Source organism: Triturus cristatus, chromosome 9, assembly GCF_964204655.1.
Source record: "Triturus cristatus chromosome 9, aTriCri1.1, whole genome shotgun sequence".
Classification (NCBI taxonomy): Eukaryota; Metazoa; Chordata; class Amphibia; order Caudata; family Salamandridae; genus Triturus; species Triturus cristatus.
The window spans coordinates 57,049,975-57,067,604 of record NC_140592.1 but is presented as its reverse complement, the minus strand read 5'-3'; the positions used below and the strand labels follow the sequence as shown (position 1 = coordinate 57,067,604).

Sequence of the window (17,630 nt, the reverse complement as noted above, 5' to 3'; positions counted from 1 at the left end):
GCCAGTACATTGCTTTACTTTTTAAATTCTGTGTTGTTTTGCAGAGCTGCCTGTACAAGGCTTTACTTTTTACATTCTGTGTTGTTTTGCACAGCTGCCAGTACAAGGCTTTACTTTTTACATTCTGTGTTGTTTTGCATAGCTGCCAGTACAAGGCTTTACTTTTTACATTCTGTGTTGTTTTGCACAGCGGCCAGTAAAAGGCTTTAATTTTTACATTCGGTGTTGTTTTGCACAGCTGCCAGTACAAGGCTTTACTTTTTACAGTCTGTGTTGTTTTGCACAGCTGCCAGTACAGGGCTTTAGTTTTTGCATTCGGTGTTGTTTTGCACAGCGGCCAGTACAGGGCTTTACTTTTTACATTCTGTGTTGTTTTGCACAGCTGCCAGTACCAGGCTTTACCTTTTACAGTCGGTGTTGTTTTGCACAGCGGCCAGTACAAGGCTTTACTTTTTACATTCAGTGTTGTTTTGCACAGCGGCCAGTACAAGGCTTTACTTTTTACATTCGGTGTTGTTTTGCACAGCGGCCAGTACAAGGCTTTACTTTTTACATTTGGTGTTGTTTTGCACAGCGGCTAGTACAAGGCTTTACTTTTTACATTCGGTGTTGTTTTGCACAGCTGCCTGTACAAGGCTTTACTTTTTACATTCTGTGTTGTTTTGCACAGCTGCCAGTACAAGGCTTTACTTTTTACATTCTGTGTTGTTTTGCACAGCTGCCAGTACAAGGCTTTACTTTTTACATTCTGTGTTGTTTTGCACAGCTGCCAGTGCAGGGCTTTAGTTTTTGCATTCTGTGTTGTTTTGCATAGTGGCCAGTACAAGGCTTTACTTTTTACATTCATTGTTGTTTTGCACAGCGGCCAGTACAGGGCTTTACTTTTTACATTCTGTGTTGTTTTGCACAGCTGCCAGTACAAGGCTTTACTTTTTACATTCTGTGTTGTTTTGCATAGCTGCCAGTACAAGGCTTTACTTTTTACATTCTGTGTTGTTTTGCACAGCTGCCAGTACAGGGCTTTAGTTTTTGCATTCTGTGTTGTTTTGCATAGTGGCCAGTACAAGGCTTTACTTTTTACATTCATTGTTGTTTTGCACAGCGGCCAGTACAGGGCTTTACTTTTTACATTCTGTGTTGTTTTGCACAGCTGCCAGTACAAGGCTTTACTTTTTACATTCTGTGTTGTTTTGCATAGCTGCCAGTACAAGGCTTTACTTTTTACATTCTGTGTTGTTTTGCACAGCTGCCAGTACAGGGCTTTAGTTTTTGCATTCTGTGTTGTTTTGCATAGTGGCCAGTACAAGGCTTTACTTTTTACATTCATTGTTGTTTTGCACAGCGGCCAGTACAGGGCTTTACTTTTTACATTCGGTGTTGTTTTGTACACCTGCCAGTACAGGGCTTTACTTTTTACATTCTGTGTTGTTTTCCTTACCTGCCAGTACAAGGCTTTACTTTTTACATTCGGTGTTGTTTTGCATAGCGGCCAGTACAAGGCTTTACTTTTTACATTCCGTGTTGTTTTCCGTACCTGCCAGTACAAGGCTTTACTTTTTACCATCTGAATTGTTTTGCAATCCTCAAAGTATATTATTTGTTTACTTTTGAATGCACACATAAAGTCCAGTTACATATGTAATCGTGATAGTCTCCCACATTTCCGTTTAAGATACAGGAGTGCGCTAAAGCACAGAAGCCCATATTAGCAGGTAAACGGTGGTGCGAGAGGATGTCCTCAGGGCTTGAGGAGTCAAGGGCTGCTGCTACTAGGCCTGTTACGAATGGCCATTTTCTGGGCTGGTAATGTCACATCAGGTAAATGCTGGTACTGCAGGATGTGGTATTTACAGGATGTATTACCTCCCCATTCTCAGATCCGCATCTAAAAATGGGGGGAAATGCAGTAATACTGCCCATTTCCCTCATTTCACCTCTGAATATTGTTTGTTCCATGCACACATTCCACCATGTCTTACTTGGTGAAATTTGTACACACAACCTTTAAACCTAATTTGGGCACAACAATCAGGATTAACAGACCAAGCAGAGTAAGGGCCCGCATCTCAAGAAAGCCAAAAGATGGATCAAATGCGGGGGGCGTAAGAGCGCAATGTGCATTTTGTGCATATAACCACTGCCATTAGCAGTAGGACTAACCTTTTCCAATGAGGAAAGCTTTCGCGCCACATAATTTGCCGCAAAATCCAGATTGCATCCTTGTTTGCACCTGTACTAGTTAAATGAATAACTTCTCAGATCACGGGTTCTGGCCCTAAAATGTCCAAGAGATATTTTCTCTTTCCAATTATTGCATTTGGCCATCAGATACCAGCAAGGGGTGAGATATGCTGCCAGTGCCTCTAAACGCCAGGAATTAATAGGGAAGAACAGCCCAGGCAAACGCCCAGCTCATTCCAAACTCCTTTAGAAACCTGTATTTCATGGGTTCACAGGATCTCTCATCTGGGTCTCTCACTGTCTCTATGAGCAACAATGTCATGGTGCCTCATCCTTCTTTGCTCTCAGGGCTTGGAAGGCCACACATTAGGGTATGTACAATGTGTATCTCCTGTCCAGTCAAATCAAAACATAGAAGTAGTGTTGGTGCGCTCCATGAAATAGGCCACCTCCTAAATTTTAGGGAAACCATTCGAAAAATCTCCGTAAAAGAATGCTTCGTCATATACTAAGAAGTGGCTGGATTACATTTTATTTGAGAGCGCAATTGCCGTCTAAAAGCCCCTAATTAAGCATGTTACCCAAACCAAAACATGGGAGCACGCAAGGGATAAGGCTGTGTCCTCCAACACACCTACTTACATAGGTGTCTAAGAAGCCAGATACAAAAGAAAAAGTTCCCATGGGACGCGGGCCAGAGCAGGCGTCACCTCTGTCCCCTGATGCAGTGCGGGCGACCACGCAAGCAACGCCAAAATTACAAAGATGTTGAACAAGTTTAACTCCACCCAAAAATTGAATTGTGGTGACGAAAGGAGGAGACATGATCTTTTTTTTATATAGTTCTGAATAGTGCCTTGTGACGTGGTATGTAACAAGCTTCATGCAGCAGTTTGTATCTGAAGAACTTATCTCTTTGAGAAGTGTAAGGACCGTGGGATCTAGGGGATAAGGGGATGGCCGGGACACTGTAATCGTCTTGAGCATTGACAATTGTGTGATTTGTCTGAAGACCGGGTAACCTTAGATTTCTGGACAGTGCTCGCAGAATACTAGGAAAAATTCTATCTTTTTTGCCTTATCCTGAAACAAGTCCCACCTTTTTCAAGGATTAGTTGAGGTTCCAATGTAGCACTTTCACTGCCCTGGTGTTTGAGCGTTAGGTTACTAAGGCACCTTTCTGGTCTCTCTGTGCACCTCTATAAACTGTGTTGCTGATCTAAAGATGGGGAGGATATTACGTCTTCCACCCTGGCAGACTACCGCCTGCATTATGTACAGATCACCACCCACCCAGTGGGGGTCTCAGTGCCTCTCCTCAAGGCACTGAAAGTATGGTGAATGGCCCCTCACCCAACATTTTTTTTCAAAGACAAACTCCCAGAGTGGGAACTTGTTTTTGAAAAAGAATATATTAATGACCCTGGCACACTGGGGGTCGTCTCTCAGGGTGCATTAGTACATTTATTTCTCCAAGAGACGACCAGGATTTCCTTTACCGTCCAGAAAAGGTAAAAAAGAGCATCAGACCGTCCACTCCAAATAGGGCAGACGTTCTAATGTTCTTACATCAACTCAGTCAGGTCATCTGGATAGGTTTATAATGGCTAAACCAGTGGGGACGCCACCGTTGAAATCCTGAAGATCTGCTCGACTCGTAATAGAGCGGGCAGGCTGATGGTTTGGCAGGCAGGGTACTCCGGCACAGCCGGACCACATTAAGGGTTGTGTATTGGAGCAAACCCCGCATCAATTTTCCTCAACATTCTCGACAGGTTTTGGTGCAAGCACTGATTTTAGGCACACTGGACTATTGCAGCGCTCTCTTTGTTGGACTTGCAGATAACCGTATAAAGAGGTTACACCTTATACGGCATGCAGCCGCTAGTTTGGGAGGAGTACGTTTGGCTGGGTCCAAACTGGAATGGCATGGTGAGCAAAACACCGATGGATTTAGGCCCAGATCTCTGTACTGGGGTGAATGTATGACATTGTTCTGCATTCTGTCCATCAATAGTTCTTTTTGGTTTAAGATGGGAGCCACTTCGAAACACACAATGTCGTAATATGCCATGCAGTTTGAGGCGATTCATTAAAATTTTTTGTATAATATGTGCACATGTACCAATTTTTTACAGCGCCAAATCCCATGTAATAGCAACTTCAATGGGATTTGTTACAGTGCAGAGACCTACGTATAGTTTTAACTTTGACACATTGAGTGGGCAATAGCGACCCCCCCCCCCAAAGGTAGTACAGGATCGGAGGCATGGGAGTAACTGGTCTGCTTGCTCGCTGCTCTCCGCTCATTGTGGCTGGTAGCGCAGGCGCAGCGCTTGGGGCTTGAAGGCAGTCACGAGCGCAGAGAACAAAAGAAACCAGGTCCGGAGGCAGCGGGGTGCACGGGTGAGCACTCGCGACGGTAGTGCGGCCTGGTGCGATCCCCCCCTCAAGGTAGTGCACACCTGGCCTGCCTGCTGCTGCTGGCTGCTCTTGCAGGGGCAACGCTTGGGGGTCCACGGCAGCTAGCGTACACAGAGCACCAAAGAGGCAGTGAAGGTGCCCCCCTTTTGTCATTGCTGCACGAGGACACCAGAGTTCCGGGGAGGCTACACGCGCTGCATGGGCGGAACTTACATAACCCCATCATGACAGCCACATTTGCGCTACTGCCCTCGTGCGCATCGGGATTTAGGGCAGAACGTCTATGAAGGGGCACGCGGGAAGGGTCGTGTGTGGCCCCCTCGTTTTCTGTGGCGATGGAGCGGGCCAACAAAGTTCATGTGCGAGCTAGGTCCTCGTTGCTCCCAAGCCATTGACATGTTTTGCTCTGCCAGGTGAGCCCGTGACTCACACTCTGCAATGTAAGGTGCATGATTGCCGATTATGTGTTTAACTATTACGCCGGCTGCGGGTCTGGTGCTTCGGGTGCCACAAGCCACACTGGAGTAGGGGCGATCCCACCTCGGCGTCCAGGGAATTATGAGGTGTAAATATTTACACTGCTCTGGGGAAAGGGTAAGAGGGGTGACAGTGAGACAAGACACGGGCACTATTTGAGTGGAACATACACTGATAAACAAGCATGCGAGTGGTGTGTGCGTGCGCCACACTGAGACATGTGTTTTGAATTATTGCGCACGCATCTGTGCACGATAATTCAAAACACATGGCGCCCGTGCGGGTAACCGCAACCAATAGGCCATGGGCAGAGCAAAGGCGGGACATGCGCCCACCTTTGCCCAATTGCGTGCTGTCTTTCTTAGAAAGACGCACGCAAAGCCCAATAGCCTGCGACGAAAACAAAACCACACGCATGAGCGTGTGGTGAGATTTCAAAAGCACTTACATAAAGCCTTCGCCAGAACAGCGCATGCGCGCTGTTACAGGCTCGACCTAAAAAATTAGGGGAACCATTTTGATCAAATTAATAAAGCTTGAGAACATAGTTCCCTAACCCACTTCAGACTCTAAGCACAATCAATTATGTGTTATAGAGCAGATCACAAAATGGTGGCGCAATCGCTGTTTGTGATGCACTCTCAATTTGATGACAAATAGCAAACTCGGGACTATGTGGAAATTATAGAAACTATATGCTTTGTATTTATGTAGAAGGTAAGGAATCTATTGCTGCACATCTCCCTGAATGGCATGGCAGTAGAACACTCTTAACATGACGTCAGATTTTTCGGAAGTTTTTCCAAAACATAGTAATTCACTCTAGTCTCCCTTGTGCACGAACGTTTCAGACAGGCCGACCAGCTGTCTCAAAGGGTCAGAAAACAAGTTTCAAGTTTATTTTAATTGCATAGTTCGTTAAAACCATTGCAATACAAAAATATTTCATTTCAAGACAATCTATACGTATAAAACTCCATACTTCTAAAAACATTAAAATTCTTTTAAAAAACTGTGCAATAATTGTACAAATTTACAAATCTAGCGTCAAGTTTTTAGACACATTATATCCGGCTGTGCACATCTCATTTATTCTCCAAGGTATCTGATTTAAGTCTGTATATTCCTTTATATATCAAAAGTTAATACATACAAAATGAGGTACTTATGGCTCAGGAATAGGGCTCATTAGTGCTAGACATCGAGCTTCTCCTGTTCCTGCATTTTTCCCGTGTGACTGGGTTGGGTATGCGGTTCAATTATTATCAATAACTAGTTTTCCGGCATTTTCTTTTTGCATATCCTCAAGAACTTTACCAAGGAACAGTTCAGTTGAGGGTCGCTGGGTGTGAAACATGCCAGAGCAGCCTGCCTCCTAGTTCGAACCCCTCGCAGGTTTAATTTAAATTTAAGCAGTTGTTTCCGTTCTTGTAAAAGTTCTTTGCAGGAGCTTAGTAGATGCAGCAGATCTTCCGGTGCTGAACTGCATAAGCGGCACCTAGGATCCGCCTTCTCCTTTAGCCAGGGTGGAAGATGCTGAATGCAGGGTAGCAGACCAAATCTATGCTTCGTAAAACTAATTTTTGTATGCTTGGTATAACCCAAATTGAAGTACTTTTGAGCAGCTGGCTCGCAGTAGGTATTCAGAGTCATCGATCCGTGAGACCTTTTTGAGAGTGTTGCTTTATCAAATGGTCAGAAAGCAAGCCAAAATATAACACGTTGGCCTATTGGCTTTACAAAAGGGTCAGCACATCAACCTATACAAAACAGCCGTATTGACTTTGTCAAGGAATCACCAGAATTCTTTATCAATAACTATATTCCAATGTATTTCCCTGTTCATACATAGCAATGGTTAATAATAAGAAATATGATGAAAATAATATATTTATAATATTAATAGAAATATTCTAAATAAAGTAATTTAATTCAAAACAACCATAAACACGTGTTGAGCCTTTTTTTACACTTTTCGGGCTACAAAATGCAGCCTTAGGACCGACCACAAGGGGTCCCTGCACTCTAACTGATTAGCATAGAAATTTAGCTTGGAGTGCTTTAAAAAATGTGGTAAGCTCTCCTGGGGTCATGTAGCGAATACCCTAGGACACTTACTGCAACTTTTTGTTAAATGTTCCTGCTGGGCTGCTGCACTCGCTGCAACCCCCCCCCCACTACATTTTATAAAATGCTTTGTGGTTCCCCTACCATGTCTAGGAACACCACAAGGATGTAAAAACATATGTAACTAGCCCTCTGAGGGCATTATGGTAAGATCCCAGGGGCAGTTGTGTAGGGTTCTTTAGGTGAGCACCAGGTTGGGATAAGTTGTGCTTCTTTTTCCACATGCTGACAACAATGGGAATAAAAGAGATCACTTGCGAATTAGTTAATGCCTTTTCTTCTTCCTATTCCTGGAGCAGGTCTTCATGGCTGTGTTGTAGAGAGGAGTAATGGTCTTTCATGGGAGCAAAGGAGATGGTGTTCGCAAGGCTTTTGAGGGAGGTCGCAGGGAGGCAGATGATTTTAAAGTCGGCGGAGAGAGACCGATCTTCCTTAAAGAGGGTAGACTGAGAGCCGAGAGCATTTTTTGTAGCATATTGGGTTTAGTTTCCTGCTTAAAACAAAAGAGATTTCCCCATTCCAACCTGAGTTTGAGAACATTGGGTTTAATGGAACTGTCTGGCCAAAAATGTTTACCACCTTAATTATGAAATCAAGCAGTCAACAGGTGAAGGATTGCCGCATATCTTTTTAAAGGTGTTAGTGTATGCATAACCGGAAACACAATTCGTTTTGTTAAAAATTCTCAGGCTATGTAGCAGTTGGTGGGTTATGTGGAAATGGGGTAGACTCACTTTTACACAGAAAATTGCTGATCTGCAAAATTCTATTTGTTTTGGGTATTGTATAAACGGTAGAGCCCAACCAGGGCCCCAAGAGTTCTTCACGTGACTTTTTAGCATCAACTTGCCAGCAAGAGCCATCCAATTAGGTGAGGCTATTTTAATGGCAATGCATCCAGAATAGAGGGCATAAACATGAGGGGGGGCTTTTAGGTGTAATAAGTGTTGTTATAAAAAATGGCCAACTATTGTGAGAGTGCAAGAAAACCTGTTCACGGCTCTTTACTAGTGACACATTCGCCCCAGCTCCAAAGAGAAACTAATTAAAAATTGACAACAGTAGGTGGTCAGAGTGTGGGCCAGCCTGTCCTATCCTAACTTAAGATCACATAACAAATAAAACCTCAGCTTGCTATGTTAACATCTCCGATGATATGATCAGCTAACAATAAAGTTTAAGTTTAATCTCTGGCTTGGAACCTTACGTCGTTTAGATCTATGACATATTTATCCTCTTTGTTCTGTAGAGCAGCAGCTCTTTGTTTTCACTGAGATGTTTGTATTCTAGGAAGCTCTATTGGAGTAGAACCTTAGGTCAGCCCCTTTTCAGCTCTTGACAAATTGAAATGCTTTGGCAAGGAGATCTTGGCAGACTCTCTGGCCATGATCCCAGTTGACCTTTGACCTTGGACAGGTTTCAACCCATGTGTCTGAGGATGTGCCAAGGTGAACTTTACCTTGCTTTCCAGTATCACTAGCAAGCCACCCTGTGCCGCTTCCAAAGCCTGTATCTTTTCATGGTTAGAAAAGAGGGTTTTCTTTCCAGGAGAGGGTATCATAGCTCTGCTTCTGACTCTACTTGTTCTTTTCATTAAGCATCTGACCAGGGGCTGCAGGACTGATGGCTGGCGCCTGCGGGCGATTGCACCTCCATATCTTGGAAATGTGAGCAGGTTGAAAGATGTGCCTGCTGCAGTTACCATGGGCAAAGTAACTCACCTTCAAAGGGGGATTATGATCATCGGGTCTTCATTTTATGTGGTGCTCCTGTGTTACTGGAGAGAGAGAGAGGTGGCACCACAGACTCTATTACCGCTGGTGTCTATGATGTTGTTTTTCAAAGGAACCACATTTTTTTTTAAATCTACCAACCAGCTCCTAAACAGTTGTTCATTTGAACGCAGCCATTTAGGAGACAAATAACTAACAATGTGTACTGTTTAATTCTTGTGCATGAGACCATGGTTTGTTTGGAATGAAGTGCACACTTTTTTTAGTTGCATTAAAATTGATAAAATAAAATATGCTTCTATCTGTGAATCTGAAGGAGGCATTCATACACTCAGTGATATGGGCTCAGCGTACCCTCAAATTTTAGACCCCACAAAATGTTACCTCAATCAGAATGCCCACATTCCCTGGATCTTAGACGGTGGTAAACCTCAATTCCACAAAGCAATGTGCGCCCACGTTAAGGGACCTCCCAATGCATTAAAGTCAGAGATACAATTTATTAAGTAAATGGACCAACTCAATAACTGAGTTCTAGATCAATAAAAAGTTGTAGGATTTTATTATTTAAAAAAATCAAAAATTAAACTATACAGAGATAATACCATGAAGTTTCTTAATAAAAGGGCAATACAGAGAAATGTAAAATCAGAAATTATTCTAACTCCCAGGTGGGCAGCAAAATCGGGAGGGTAATTCTGTCTTCTTGCTCACTCTCATAAACAAGGGTTTTTATACATTATTTTTGCATATGAAATTACAGAAACTGCATAATCACTGTGGTGTGAGAATGTTTCATTTCATTAGTAAATCAGAGAACATAAAAAGTAACTGCAGTATCACCTTAACTGCTCCCCCACCCCCAATTGCTAAGCCCCTTTTTGGCTATTTGGGGTAGTTTGTGCTTGAGCCTCCATATCTTTTTGATATCTAAGTTATCCACACCAAACTGTATTCCTTTTTTTTCAACATACTGCAAATTCTAAAGGTACCCAGGGTTTGTGGATTCGACAGGAGAGGACCGAGAAAATACCCAAAATATAGCTGCAGTTTGAGTTTAGGGGTAAAAATAGGAAATAGTTGCTCTGGATAAAAGTTTGTTTTTTTCCTAAAAATGGCATCGACGAACAGTTTCCTGTGCTAAAGTCACCATCGTGTTTACCACAAAAGAGCTGCTCCTAGTGTGATAACCCAAAAGAGTTACAAGAACATCGTGAGTGTGGGCATCTCACAAAAAGATACGGACTGGTCTCACACACCACCTGGTGTCATGCTTCATCATTGACCAGTCCTCGCCCTCCAAAACCTTCGTTTGATGGAGGGCGGGCATACACTTGACGACAAGGATGCACTTCTAAGTGATTGAGTGGGGGCCCGTGACTATGTGAGTGAAGTTAAAAATCATTATAGTAATCAGTAGCAATTTTTTAATGTGAAATGAAAACTATATGATATTAAAATAAAGGTGTGACGGTGATTGGGACGGTTATCGTTCCCAACCGTCTAGTGGATGGTCTAGTGGATGGTCACCATCGTCCCAGCTTTCAGGAACTTGCAGAACTGAATCAAAAAAACAATTGTTTTTTTACTAGAGTTTTGGAATTTTTCTTATTTGTTGTGCTTAAAACCTACTTTCAGTTTGCAGTGGAAACCAGTGTGAAACCCATGAGTGAATTTACGAAAGCTATATATTTCTGAAAAGTAGACAAAATTCCAAATTCAGTCGTGGTCATATGTGTAGAACCCTCAAGGGTTTTCCAAAAAAAACTAACTGCTGTAATAAAGAAATATTGAAAATGATTAGAAAAAAGAGCTACTTGTGACAACGTTTTCTACAAATGTACTCTCCGAGTGCATTTTCTAATTAATCCAACACTGGCATCAGTGTGGGTTTATTATGCTGAGACGTTTGGTACCAAACTTCCCAGTTTTCAGTAAGAGCCATCATGGAGCTGTGGAGTTCGTAGTGACAAACTCCCAGCCATGTATTCAAAATGGCTTCACTGCACTTACAGTGTCTGTGAATGGCACAGACACTGTAGGAGCATATTGCTCATGCGGCTATGCCCTCACCTGTGGGATGGTGCACCCTGCCTTAAGGCTTTAAGGCCTGCTATAGGGGTGACTTACCCATACCATAGGCAGTGTTGGGGAGCATGGCACATAGGGAGGCGTGCCATGTCGACTCTTCAGTTTGGTCTGCACCACAATATGCAGCCTGCAGTGGCAATGTGTAGCTGATAAGGTGAGGGGTCTCGGAAGGTGGCATAATACATGCTGCAGACCACAGAGGCCCTCTCTGGTCACAAGGCCCTTGGTTCCAGGGTTAACATTTACAAGGGACATGCATGTGTCCCAGCAGTGGCGGCTCCTCCATAGGGGCGTTTGGGTGTCGCCCCATTGCTTTCTTGCAGTGCGAGAAGCAGAAACATAAAATTGTAAAAACTACCATTTTATGTTTCTGCTTCTTGCACTGCGAGAAAGCGGAAGTGCCTGGTTGGGGGCGGAAGGGTGGGCCGACCAAACAGTCAGTACCCACAACAGTGGGTAAGCCACTCCCCCCCCCTGCCCTCGGGCAGGACCGCCCACTCTCCCTTTTTCTCTATTTAGGCTGCTGCATGCAGCCTACATAGAGAAAATGGACCGGCTGGGGCGCGCTCCGCTGCGCCTCACCAATCGCAACGCTGCCATTACAGCCTTGTGGTTGGCTCCCATGTTAAGTCGCGGCCCGCGGCATCATGACTCATGGGCCGCGAGTCCAACGTCTGCGACTGGGCTGCAGTGAAGTGACGAAGTTCTCAGACTCATTGTAAGTGTGATGGTGGAATAACTGAAGAGAGCAGTATGCGTTGACATCCTCTCCACTGCCTAGAGTGTGCCTCTAGCTCCTGGTGACCAGTGGTGAGTAGTTTATAATTGTGTTATTAAAACTATTTTCTTTTGAAAGCTTTCCAACGTGATAAGGACGTCAAGCGTGATTGACTTCAATTTACACTGTAGAAAAGGCTGTTGCCAATACTCTCAACACTGCCGTTACCAAAGCAAGGTTATAAACGCGACACGCAAGTTATTGTTACTCGGTCACATTAAGAGGCTCGGTATGTGTCAGTGCACCAGTGCAACACTTAATCTGAATCAGATATGCTCTCATGCAAAAATGCCAAGGCACTAACGGAATATTTTCACGAATATAGTTGTCAGCAGAATATTCCAGGTAAATTAAGCCTGCAATAACCTCTGCGTTTTGTTAAACACGGGAACTATCTAATCCTGATGTGCGATTAACAAGGACACCTTTAATAAAACAGTGGAATCTATTTGTGATAGACGTGCAGCTCTAATAATTCAACCTTATTTTCTTTTTCTGTGTTGCGGATTTGGGTACTCTGTTTTTCAGACACAAAAAGCATAATGTGAGGAAGAAACAGAAGCTCAAATGATTAAGATTGGAAATTGATGCTTTTTATGCGGACCCCGAGACTTTAAAATGCAGGAAAGTAAATACAATTTAGAAGGTGACGGCTGTGATTTTTTCTTAATGTATTAATGAATTATAATCAGCTTAAGGTGAAGCCTGTTAGTGAGGGTATACCAGATAGTGATGAAGCCTACAGTACTACATGTTTCCTAGTGGAAGGGTGCGATTATGTATGTGATGAATGGATGTGTCAAGCTCCCTCATACAAAAACTACATTTAGGCGCGATACGCACCAGTTCAAGTTGACACTGTAGTTAAATTACCCAGGGGCATTTTTTTAAGGCACTAGGAGATTGCGCATTTTGCTTAGAATCACAGAATGTTGCGCCAATGCCGAGACTCGAACTTAGCCAAACCCTCTCCCCATCTGCTTTACAAATTCCCCCTGCTTGAACTTTATATTACATTTTTTGCCCCACTACTTTTTAAAAGCACCAGCCGCTACTGTGTCCCAGAGGTGTGTCAATTGTGAAATCAAAGGTACAGTTTTGGAAAACAACACAGGTGCTGGGGCCTGGTTAGCAGGGTCCCAGCGCCCACTCAGTCAAGTTGGCATCAGGTGTCCGGCTGAAAGTTAGGGGGTAACCATGCAAAAAAGGGCGCTTTACTACAAGAAACCTAGCATGCCTGTACAGCCTAAAAAACTAGACACCTAGGGGTATCCATGATGGTGTTGCTTGAATGGCTCTCATCTGGTTGTTTTACCCAGAATTCCTTGCAAACTTCAAACTGTGACTAAAAGAAACACATTTTACCAACATTTCTGTGATGTAATGTGCTGGAATCTGTGGAGAACGTCCTACCACCCAGCATTCCCCTAAGTTTTCCAGTCTACTGAGTAATATACTGTTGGGTTGGGTAAGTGGGGGAAATTGTAGCAGGCTTATTTCTACTTGCGGACCATGGAGCCAAGCCCACTTGAATCAAGAAATGGAAACCGCTGTCCGCGGCGATTGTAGACACATAGCACCAAATGACTGTTGATTTCCTCACAGCAGGCACGGTGATGCTGCACTCGCCATGTGCCACACCAGACCCTATGACAAGCAAGCTAAAGAGCCCACAACCTCAGCCAGCGGGCACTCACTCACTCAGATGTGCATGATCCGTTAAAGCTCGCAAGCCGGTCACTATGGAGCGCAATGCCTGAGCTCACTGCTGCTCAGTAACATGCAGCCACTCTACCCCACTAGTTGTCAGTCTAAAACATACCTTGCCATACACCACAAAAAGTATTACATCTATACTTGTTAAAAGTCGAGCTTGTGTTCTCATACGTCCTCGCTCAAATAGATTAAAGAGTAATGTATTACCTCAGAGTTCTGTGCCTACGTTAAGCTACTTGATGTGCAGATGTTGGACTTGTTCCACTCTGCAGCATCATGCTTAAACTTTGGGCCTTAACCCTTCTAGTGTTTTAAGCCATTTTTGTTGGCTTTTAGGACTCTGCGCACTTTACTACTGCTAACCAGTGCTAAAGTGCTTGTGCTCTCTCATTTAAACATAGTAAAATTGACTTACACCCGTTTGGCACATTACATTTATTTGTAAGACCCTGGTAAAGTGGTACTACATTTACCCAGGGCCTGTAAATTAACTGCTACTAGTGGGTCTGCAGCACTTACTGTGCCACCCACTGTGCCACCCACTTAAGTAGCTTTTTTAAACATCTCAGGTGTGCCATTTCAGCTTTTGTGTGTACTTTCAAAAATGCTATTTCGACCTGTCCTACACTTTCCTTTTTTATACATGCAGGTCAACCTTAAGGTATCCCCTACACATCTCATAGGGCAGGGTGCAGTGTATTTAAAAAGTTGGACATGTACTTGTAACTTTTATATGTCCTGGTAGTGAAAAATTCTTACATTCGTTTTCACCACTGCAAGGATAACGTGTTTACCGTATTCATTTATTAAGTGATAACATTCAATTGAGAGCAAGTAGAAAGGTCGAGCTTGGTGTCTAAATAATTGTAATTCAAAACCCTCTTAAATGGTAAAGTCGAATTTTAAGTCACAATTCTGAAAATGCCACTTATAGAAAGTTAGTATTTTATTGTCCTAGCTATTTGGTGCCTACAGCCTGTATCGTGGGTCACATGACTAGGTGTAGCTGGCAGTTGGTCTTTGTGTATTACTCATAGACAGTGAGATAACAGTGAGGGGGAATAGGTGTTGGCATCGTCGACGATGATGCAGGACTCCACATCGCAGCCCAGCCGCTTCTTCAGAATCTCCGATGTGCGACGCATCTTTGATGCAGGTCCTCGCATCGCAAGCCCCTTGTCAACAGCATCCTCATTGACAAAACAGTGCTCTGCATCACAACCTTGCAGCCCCTCAAAACTGTCACTTCATGACGCATCCTTGGCGCAGGATCTCAGAACGCTGTGCCAACCAGGATTTACGGTACTTTGTTCAGTGGGCCTAACTTGGTCCCTGTATCTAGCCCGCACTCTGTCACAGTCAGCCTTAACTTGTGACTTTGCCACGGTTTGGTGTGACCAGATAACCACAATTGGAGCTTTTAGGCACTATTTTTACTTAAAACTTTGAAATTGCATATCTTCGGTTCTACTGATTGGATTGTTTTCGATCTCAAATTTATTACACTTCACTCTATTTTTCTAAATTGGTGTGGTTTTTTTGTGTCATGTTTTCACTTTATTATTGTTTGAAGTGCTGCATAAATACTTTAACTATTACCGCTAAGTTAAGCCTGACTGCTTTAGTGACAAGCTACCAGATTGTTAAGCACAGGGTAATTTGGGGTTGGCTTGTGTTTAACCTTGACAGAGATTGTGGTTTCTGCCTGAGTAGGGTTTTACCCACCCCTCGCCGCCCCCAACCCCCCCAAAACCAGTAACCCAATTTCCAACAACAGACTTCTAGTTTATGTAGGAAAATGATTTGTATGTAAGTTGCAAATGTCCCTACAGAGAGTAGTTGGGCAGGCAGTAGTTTGTACCTTACGTATCCTTCAGTCTTGTCAATTCCTGATTGTCCATTTTAGACCCTGTTGTAGAGATCTGTGGACAAGCGTTGCATTTATAAAGGTGCAGAATGTGTGGCTATCGAAAAGAAGAATGAATGGTCCTTTTCCAAGGCAGCCACCTTGAATCTCTGTAAAAACAATCCCACAGTGACTCCACTTTTTGATTCACTTATGAATTTAACAGAGTCACTTGAAAGTCTATCTAGACATTTGATCCCTCAAACAGATGCAACAAATTCTTTAGTAGCTCTTAATATTCGGTGATATAGGAGGTTATTTATTGTGTCCTGCCTTGAGTCTCAAGAGGGATCTTTAGTGACTGCAGTACGGCTTTGTGTAGACCATCCTGTGCTTACCCTTGGCCCGATCCTCCTTACCTGCCTCCCCATTAGTAGCTGCCTACCCCTCTTGACCTGTGCCCTTGATCCATCCCAGATACTGGTGGAAACTGATGGAGAAAGAAGTGTCCTTTGAGTGTTAGTGGGCGCGCACCATTAAGTGACGGGACCTTATTGTTTTTGGTTCATGTTAAGGAGAAATCGTTTCCTAGCTGTTCATCCTTTGTCCATTATTTTGCATTTAGTCCCAGTTACCCTTTTGGGCATGTTTGGGCTTTAAAAGGATTTTTAATACGATAAGCGAGATGCACATAAACATATTTATAGCTCATATTTTGATAGCCGTCTTAGTGCAGCGCTTAGCTTATTCCCATGTCAGGCTGCCATTCGAGAAGCTTTTCATTACATCTCCGATGAAACTGTGCAAAGACTTTAGAGTAACCGTAGGAGCCGGAGTATGTAACATGCTTGTAACACGATTAAGGGGTTTAAGTGACAGCCTAATGTAGCCGAGACAGCAGTTCAGGACCAGCAGCCGGGATTGTATTACCGCCTCACTCTGTAATGCAATTACAAACTGGAGTTAATATTTATGGCGTAGTGTGTAGTGTACTTAAACATCCGAAGTTAGCAGAATTAAGGGCTAACCCGTCCCTCACTTCCAAGCTGCATTATCCTCGAAAAGCTGCAGGGTAAATTAGCAGCGAGCAGCATGGGGCCGAATGTTCTCGAACAATGGAACTTTGGCCGGCAGGCGCCATGTTCGTTCAGGAACTGGCGGGAGTGTAACTGGGTGTTATGTGTGAGGTCAGGAGTGTTTTAGGCAGATGTTATGGTCGAAGAGTTCTAACTGTAACTGATACCTTTTCGTTTTGGATCGAAAGAATAACACGATTATTACATTTATATTTAAGAGAATTGGTAAGATGTTTTTTTTAAGCTTATGAATTTTTATTGAATTTGCATTAAATACAAAGGATCATGGTGGAAAAGGAAATTTATTTTAAGCCTGAAAACGTAACAGGACCAGCGCGTGCCACTGTAACTGCCACTCTCTTCGGGATTTTGTTATGTTAAAGGTCAGCAAAGGATGCACTGAATTCTGGGTAACGATTTTTCTGGTTTAGACAGGTCATTTGAGCGTGAGGTTTGAATTGTACATTAATATAGCACACCACGTGTGTCTTCTGTGGTCATAAGGTGTGCACAGTGGGTAGGGTTCACACCTGACTTTTTTATTTTATTTTTTTACCAGTCTGGCCTGTGGTTTTAAGTCCAGGCTATTAAAAATTAAATATTGGGATAGTATTTTTGCGAACAGTCTAATTAATTTCTAAATGATTATTCAAACAAATAAAGGCATAATTGCAATATTACAAAAACACACTGAGAATTTGCTTTTCAGTTCCCATGTATTCTCCCACTTCGAATGGCAAAACATGAACAAATGGCCGTTATTTTTTCTGAGAAAGGGGGCAAACCTACAGTCAAGACTGAGTTAGGATTGCCTGGCATCCAGAGAAATGTGTATAAATGTTCATGGTCCCTGGGACACTGGTGAGTTCATGGTCCCTGGGACACTGGTGAGAAACAACAGTTTCTCGTAAGAGAACTTCTGGGTACCCACTGAGGATCCCCAATCCTGCCGTCGCGTTGATAATGTTATAATGTGTGGTTGATATGTAATGTCGTAAGCATCGCAGTCTGAGAAATGTGCAGGTATGACCAACTATAGCTGCAATGTACCTTTTTTATAACCATTTTTCAGAGAGTTTCTAAATTTTATGACCTGTTTTACTATGTGATCTTAATAGACCATTTTAATGCCCCTGAATCAAAATATTCCCTGAATTTGGTTTGTATCGTTTGATACGTGC

General features: G+C 43.2%; 1 protein-coding gene across 3 annotated transcripts in view; it reads left to right on the top strand.

Moving 5' to 3' along the window:
* The window catches only part of EEFSEC (eukaryotic elongation factor, selenocysteine-tRNA specific), a 628,480-nt gene that overhangs the window by 309,828 nt on the left and 301,022 nt on the right, over positions 1-17,630 (top strand). The gene's annotated exons all lie outside the window — the stretch shown is intronic.